This window comes from Triticum urartu, chromosome 1 (genome assembly GCF_003073215.2).
Source record: "Triticum urartu cultivar G1812 chromosome 1, Tu2.1, whole genome shotgun sequence".
NCBI classification, from domain to species: Eukaryota; Viridiplantae; Streptophyta; class Magnoliopsida; order Poales; family Poaceae; genus Triticum; species Triticum urartu.
This window is the reverse complement of record NC_053022.1, coordinates 181224294-181232488: the sequence shown is the minus strand read 5'-3', so window position 1 is coordinate 181232488 and position 8195 is coordinate 181224294. Positions and strand designations below refer to the sequence as shown.

At 46.6% G+C, this 8195-nt stretch overlaps 1 long non-coding RNA gene across 2 annotated transcripts; it reads left to right on the top strand.

The window, feature by feature from the left end:
• The first annotated feature begins 785 nt into the window (after positions 1 to 785).
• Positions 786 to 4856, top strand: LOC125553342. 2 transcript variants are annotated; one of them, XR_007304033.1, is made up of 3 exons: positions 786 to 1029; positions 1358 to 1457; positions 3970 to 4856. It is a non-coding gene; the product is annotated as an uncharacterized LOC125553342 (long non-coding RNA). The 2 variants fall into 2 exon arrangements; XR_007304031.1 differs by lacking the exon at positions 3970 to 4856 and having other exon boundaries at positions 1358 to 1566.
• Positions 4857 to 8195: the final 3339 nt, after the last annotated feature.

The window sequence follows — 8195 nt, the reverse complement described above, 5'->3', positions numbered from 1 at the left end:
CAATTAAAAACCACTTCACTTGAATTGTATTTCGATAAAGTAATTATTAACATACATAAAAAAAATATTTCTCTTACTTATATGCACCTCCGACCCGTTATGTTTGCGTCCTTGCTTACTGAGGTCGTCATTTTCATAGCAATGAACACAGCGAACATAATTCCTTTTTTGAGTCTATTTTGTGGAAATGAGACATATATTTCAAACAAAAATTATATATAATCATGTGTAATATATATAATTTTTTTGGCAGACTGCTGGATGCAAGGACGCAACCGTTTTGTGCGAAGGGGATTCACTCGTCTTCTAGATCAGCTCCTGTATTTCTTGAGAGGAGTGAGCCGCTTCCAGACCTACCTAGGCTCGTACGGGCATTCGCTTGTTGGGCCTGTTTGACACTTCTCTCGCCGGCATGCACAGTAGCCACACTTAGAAATAATAATCCCTCAAAAAAACTTAGAAATAATAAAGATGCGTTTCTCAAGAGAAAAGAAATAAAGAAGCATTAGTTATCAGAAAAAATCCAGTCCTCTCACCGCACAGCAGCCACTCTGCCCACCTCATAGCCTCGCACATGTCGCTTCTCCCTGCCGCCTCCTCTCCTCACCACGGCTCGCCCTCGGCATCCTCTCCCCACCACGGCTCGCCCCGCAGCCTCCACCTCCGATACGACCTCGCGCTGCCACCAACGCTTCCGGTCTCCCCTGTATCGACGCTGCCGCCGGTGTCCAACCTCAGCGACGACGCCAGCCTGCCCGACACAGCTCCTGGCCGCGGCGGCCTACCTCACCACGGCTCGCCCTCGGCATCCTCTCCCCACCACGGCTCGCCCCGCAGCCCCCCACCTCCGATACGACCTCGCGCTGCCACCAACGCTTCCGGTCTCCCCTGTATCGACGCTGCCGCCGGTGTCCAACCTCAGCGACGACGCCAGCCTGCCCGACACAGCTCCTGGCCGCGGCGGCCTAGAACGCCGAGGTATAGAAGCCTGCTCCGGCTGCCAAGCTGCCGCCCAACCTGCTCAGGCTGGTAAGTCTTGGGCTTAGGTCTCACTTCCATATAGCAGAACAATTTATCTGAAGTACTAAGTTTATATGAAGAAAAGAAAGCTAGGGTTTGTTTGTTCAGTCCTCATGTGCTTTGTAGCCAAACTTTTCATTCTAGAAGCCTGCTAATCTGCTATATTGCTATGATGGAATTCTGTATCTGATTTGGATGAAACAAAACTCAAGAGTACTTATTACAAGCTAAATACTGAGTGAATTGCATTTTAACTGAAGCATTTTTCATACATTACTCAATGTTTGTCAATTGGGATGTACTCAATGTTTGTCCCTTCTCCACTGGACACCAACAGGGGGTTCCATATGATACAAGACTCAAAGGTCTAGATGATGACAGAGGAACCAAAGGTCTACCACAGGATGCTTCAAGGTCTCATTTTAAAAGGTCAACAGGTTGATGTTCTTTTTCATATCTCATCTTGTCGGTCTGATATTTGAAATATTACAGAATTATTGTTCAGATGCACCTGTTATCTAAATTAGTTCCTGCTGCCACATTCAGGCAGTACCAGTTTCACAATAAATTCAGGCAGTACAAGTTTCACAATAAATCTAATTCCACACATACAGCCAATTAAGTTGGCACTGACGTTCGATTAAGTTGATTCCAGTGTAACAATGAAAAACTTCTGGAGAACTCATACCTTACGGCTATTATAAATTTAGGTCATTACTTCAGAACGATATAATGAGAGAGAGGTCTAAATTTAGGTTATTAATACTTCATGAGGACCATATACCATTTAACAGTATTACTACTTTTTAGAAGATAATTTGTCGTGCTTCTAGTGAACTGGCAACCCCAGTTAAAATTTGAGGTCTATTAATTTAAGACATACAAAGAATTGAACATGTTTATTACTACTTTTTAGAAGATAATTTGTCGTGCTTCTAGTGAACTGGCAACCCCAGTTAAAATTTGAGGTCTATTAATTTAAGACATACAAAGAATTGAACATGTTAAACAAAATAATCAGAAGCAAAGGTTCGGTGGCTCATTGTATCAACCAATCCCGAATTACTGGCCAAAGGTTCTAGAATTTACATTATACAGAAGTAGTAAAAAAATGTTGTTTTAAATTGAGTTGTGTCTATAACACAATGATATTCGGAGGACCCAAACTTGGGTGCTTCCAATGCTATTACACACAAAGTTAAATGCATTGGCTTTAGAGATACCTCGACAGATGCCATTGGGTGGAGAAATTATTTTCGACAGGGCATGAAGAGGATTGTTTGATGGTCAACATTTGCAGGAGTAAGCTTGCTCAAGGATTAGTTTTCGCCTATTCTGAACATGGACTTTGTGGATGCAGAAGCTGCATGAATAGCATTTAACGTTAATCACAGAACGGCAGACAAAATTGTATAATATGCTGAAATCTAACAAAATCAATATTAAGAGCACTATGATTTAGACAACAATGTTACAGACACATGGATTACCCCTTTCAAGTAATCACAACCACGAAAGCGCACAGTCAAGGCCAGAAAAGGCGGGGTTCCACTTATTTTAAATCATAGGTTACTTCTGGCAAGGCTGGGTTTTGCTTACTTTATTAAATAATAGGTAACGAAAATGCACACGGCTGGGTTCTGCTTATTTTAGCGGCAATCGCTGTAAAGTGGCTTTCTAGTTGGATGTCTACAAAATCAAATATCATTCTAGAATTATTTTCTTTTGTTTCAGATGTCAACTATCAAGAATATAACCTCTGAACTATCCACTAAGTTGTTCAAAACTTGACTTAGAAACAGAGTAAAGTTCACATGGACAGTGATATTTTAGGCTGGCCACTACAAACCAAGAAAGCCTACTATAGAAAAGCAATACTAAGCATTTAGAGTAGTATATTCTGCTAGTTGATGCTTTGCTATATACTCCACATTGTTGTAGTAAACCAATTTTTTAGATAGATTACTTGCTGTTGTTTCAGAGGCAGTTGCAGTCCAGCTTAAGCTTTGTAGAGTCATAGCCTCACAGGTAACTCGGGATGGTTGTATTGCAAGCGTAGGATTAAAAAGGAAACCCCCAGATAATATATTCAGTGCCAAAAACATGACCCTTAGTTGCCAGAGTCAGCTTAAACTCATTCCATTGCTTTGAAAAACATGCATGCATGGTACCCTACCCAATACCAATTGGCAGGCCAACATATAAGAAGAAATTTTGCTTAATTGTATTGCAGATATTTAGAGAGGCATGTACTGAATTTCAGACTGCAATACAATAGCAATTGGCAGGCCAACATTCAGAGAAGCATGTACCAAACTTAGGTTGTAGAAATTCAGAGAAGCATCTGCTAGATTTAGCAAGTATAAATTCATAGAAGCATGAGTGGAGGAGCCGAGTCTACCTTTTCCTGGATGTTGTCTACCTTTTCCTATTATCAAATGGGATGTCACTTTTTTCTGTTAGGGGAAAAGACGTGCTCAGGGTCTTGTTGATCCAGAGCTTGTTGACTATCTGATTTCGATGCTACAAAAGATAGGCATATCCAAAATTTTGTTGCTAATTCTTTCGTTTACCCAAGCTGGATGTCAGTCCTCAGTTATGTGATTACTTATATATAACTGAACAGATTAGAGATATGTTCAGTGCCATGCATTCAGTTTCATGCAAATTTGTATTTCTGAATTTTGACCCAAATCTGCCATGAGGAATCTGCCCATGAACTTTGACTAACGCCCATCATTTTGGCCATTATTAATTTTGTTGTCGCAATTGCAGAATCTTCTAATTATGGTACTCTTAATAATTGAATATGTTCAGTGCCATGCATTCAGTTTCATGCAAATTTGTATTTCTGAATTTTGACCCAAATCTGCCATGAGGAATCTGCCCATGAACTTTGACTAATGCCCATCATTTTGGCCATTATTAATTTTGTTGTCGCAATTGCAGAATCTTCTAATTATGGTACTCGTAATAATTGAATATGTGGGGAGAGTTGGTGTTTCCCGTGAGCTAGCTTTCTACACGCAGCCGGCGGCTTGATGTTAAGGTAAAGAAAATCTTATCAAAGTTCGTACCTGATAAAAGTTCGCTGGCTTGGTGGCGAGGACCTCAACGTGGCGACGGCGGCAACCTGCGCTCGTATCCGTGGGTCAGCAGAGGAGAGCAGCAGGCGAGCAGCGGCCACGGTGCCCCGTGCTCACGTCCGTGGGGCAGCAGAGGTGGAGCGGACGGTGGTGCTGGAGACCCTCATTCACATCCATGAGGCGGCAGTGGAGAGCAGCAAGTGGCGGACGACGGCCTGTGCTCGCGTCCTTGGGACAGTAGAGAAGGAGCGAACGGCGGCGTCTGAGTCCTGTTTTTGCGTCCGTGCAGTAGCAGAAGAGGAGCAGACAGCGACATCGATCCGCGCTTGCGCCCATGGGGGAGCAGCCAGTAGGAGGAGCGGTGGGCGGTGGCGGCGATATGCGTTCACGTCCGTGGGGCATGAGGCAGGAGAGACAAAGTGTCAGAGAGAAGATTACGGGATAGAAATCCCTTATCCCTGCTAATTGAGGACGAGTGGGACGCGTTTGCTGGCAGAACATTTAATCTGAATCGTTCATTTGCGTGGTAGACTCTTGATGTAATATGGTCTGTTAGATGTGATTTAGTTGGATTAATCAAACGTCTTTAGTAATCCTGTGTACACTTTATGGTGTGTCTGTAGGGGAATTCATGTTTGGTCTTTTAATAGTAGTATAGATATAGAAGAGGACCGATGACCAGACCACCAGATGGTGCCTATGGGATTGAGACCTGAAAAGGAAACAAGTAAAAGTGAAATCATGTGTGTATCTGATGTCGGTTGAGCCGTACTATGGACCACATGCTAGCTATGCCTCCATCGATGCCCATGCGATTTTGAGTGCGTAGTTATGCACGCGCGGTACGAATGCCATCACTTGATCGGGACTGAGAAGGAGACCAGATTGCTAGTCAAGCTCCTGACGAGCCGAGCTCTCCTGTTGCAGAGTAGTTCGGACCCTCTTAACGGTGTCCGTGGGCTCGGCAGTTGAATTAAGGTTCTGCTTCAGAAGGCCGCTCTGTATTTCTGCTGCTAAGGCAGCTGTGTGCTCTTCTGTACGGAGGGAGCATTCCGTATTTCCATTGACCATTATGACGCCACGTGGATCGGGCATCTTGATCTTGAGATAAGCATAGTGTGGTACTGCGTTGAATCGAGCAAATGCAGTTCGTCCGAGCAATGCGTGATAGCCACTGCGGAAGAGGACGATATCGAATATTAACTCCTCGCTTCGGAAGTTGTCGGGAGATCTGAAGACAACCACTAGTGTGATTGAGCCCGTACAGTGAGCCTCTACGTCTGGTATGACTCCTTTGAAGGTGGTCTTGGTGGGATTGATCCGTAATGGGTTAATGCCCATTTTTTTTGCGATGTATCCTGATAGAGCAGATTGAGGCTACTACCGCCATCCATAAGGACGCGAGTCAGGTGGAACCCATCAATTATTGGGTCTAGCACCAGTGCGGCTGAGCCACCGTGACGGATACTGGTCAGATGATCCCGACGATCAAAGGTGATCGGGCATGACGACCATGGATTGAATTTTGGGGCGACTGGTTCTATCGCGAAGACGTCCCAGAGCGCATGCTTGCTCTCCCTCTTGGGGATGTGGGTAGCATATATCATGTTCACCATTTTGACCCGAGGGGGAAACTTCTTCTGTCCCCCTATGTTCGTTTGCTGGGGCTCTTTGTCATCGTCCTTGCTTTGCGATCCCTTTTCCCTGTTCTCGGCGTTTAATTTGCGGGCCTGTTTAAAAACCCAGTAATATCTATTTGTATGATTGGGTGGTTTGTCTGGGGTGTCATGAATCTGGCACGGACGATCAAGTATGCGGTCCAAGCTGGATGGGCCTGAATTGTTCTTTTGGAACGACTTCTTCCGCTGACCGGACTTGGAGCCCCTGAATCCGGCATTGACTGTCGTGTCCTCGGTGTTATCACTATTGTTTCGACGCTTGTATCTGTTGTGTCGAGACTTGTCTTTGCTGGTTTTAGCTTCAGGGGTGCCGGCGTCGCTTACTTTTTTTGCTATGGGCCAACCAACTGTCCTCGCCCGCACAAAAGCGGGTCATGAGTGCCGTGAGGGCTGTCATGGATTTTGGCTTTTCTTGGCCGAGGTGGCGAGCAAGCCATTCGTCGCAGATGCTGTGTTTGAAGGCTACTAGGGCTTCGACATCCGGGCAGTCGATGATTTGGTTCTTTTTAGTTAAGAACCTAGTCCAAAATTTCCTGGCGGACTCTCCGGGCTGTTGAACTATATGGCTTAAGTCATCAGCGTCCGGAGGTTGAACATATGTACCTTGGAAGTTATCGAGGAAGGCCTCTTCCAAGTCCTCCCAGCTGCCAATAGAATTTGCAGGCAGACTGTTGAGCTAGTGCCGAGCTGGCCCCTTGAGTTTTAAAGGGAGGTATTTGATGGCATGGAGGTCATCGCCGCGGGCCATATGAATGTGGAGAATGAAGTCTTCGATCCACACCGTGGGGTCCGTGGTTCCATCGTATGATTCTATATTCACGTGTTTGAACCCTTATGGGAATTCGTGATCCAGGACCTCATCAGTGAAGCAATGAGGGTGTGCGGCGCCTCTATATCGGGACGTATCGCGACGTAGCTCTGATGGAGTCCGTCCGCGGTTTTCAGCCCGCGCATGACTAAGTTTGTCACGTCCGAATAGGTGGTCGTCGTCGCATGTCGAGGCACGTCCTCGCGATCTGTAGATTGATCTGGTATGTCTTGCTTTATTGTTCAGGTTTTGCCTGAGGTCATATGTATGACCTGGGCTAATTTACCTCTACCTGTGCGATGAGGCGGGGCTGGCTGGTGTTCGGCATGAGTTGCCATTTTGTCCCGACCACGTGGTGGTTGGTCAGCCGCATTGTACGATGGAGGTATGTATTCCGACGCCTCCTCGTCAAACTGAGGTAGCAATTTGCGCTTTGGGTAGATTTTGGTTGGGCGCTTGAGGCCGTATTCTTCGGCTGCTAGGACATCGGTCCATTTATCATTGAGCAGATCTTGGTCAGCTTGAAGCTGCTGTTGCTTCTTTTTCAGGCTCCTTGTAGTGGCGATTAGCTGGCGCTTGAAGCGCTCCTGCTCAAGAGGTTCCTCAGGCACGATGAAATCGTCGGTGCCGAGGCTCACCTCATCCTCGGAGAGTGGAAGATAACTTCCGTCCTCTGAGTCTTCATGCGTGGTCTGCTTACCAGGGCTAGCCTGCCCATCTTCCCGTTCATTTTGTTCATGAGATGTTTCAACGGGGTCTTCGTTGTCTTCGGCACCTTCTAGAGTGTTATCTTCTCCTATGCCGGTGTTGCTGTCTTTACTGCAGCGTGACTTAGAGCGGCGCCGCTGACGCTGGCGCTTGGATTGTATTTCGGAAGGTTTATCCTCAGCTGGATCTTCCTTGTCATCGCCGCTGTTCTCCTTTGGTGCATTCACCATATATATATCATACGAGGAAGTGGCCGTCCAGCGTCCGGTGAACGGCGGGTTCTGGGCCTCTTCTTCTCCGGCATCGTCGTCCATACCATCGATGTTCTCGGAGTCGTAATCAAGTGTGTCAGTCAAATCCTCGACCGTGGCTATGAAGTGGGTGGCGGGTGGGAAGCGAAATTCTCCACCGTCAGCCCCTAGTTCGAACCAGATATAGTTCGGTTGTGAGTCCTCCGCCAAGGACATGTTCTTTAACGAGTTTAGAACATCACCCAAAGGCGAGTGCTGGAAGATGTCTGCGGTGCTGAACTCGAAGATCGATAAGTGATCAAGTTCAGCGTCCGCGGGCTCATGTGGTTCGGAACTTACGGCCGGATACGGGTCCGGAGTTCCGGTGACAAAGACGACATGAGAGGTTAAGTCTATGTGCGGCTCCAACGCCGTCGAATTTGTGGCCTCAGTGGTGGGGTTGATCCTCCCGTCCTCGGATGGCGCAGTCTGCTCCGGCTCTAAGGCCAGAGCGGTTACAGGAGCAATATCCTGGATGCGGTCTGATGACAGATTTAGGTCATGACCATCGGGGTGACCGGGAGTGGTCGCCGCGGTCTCGAATCCAGCGAAGATTAAATCTCCACGGATGTCTGTCACGTAGTTCAAACTCCCAAATCTGACC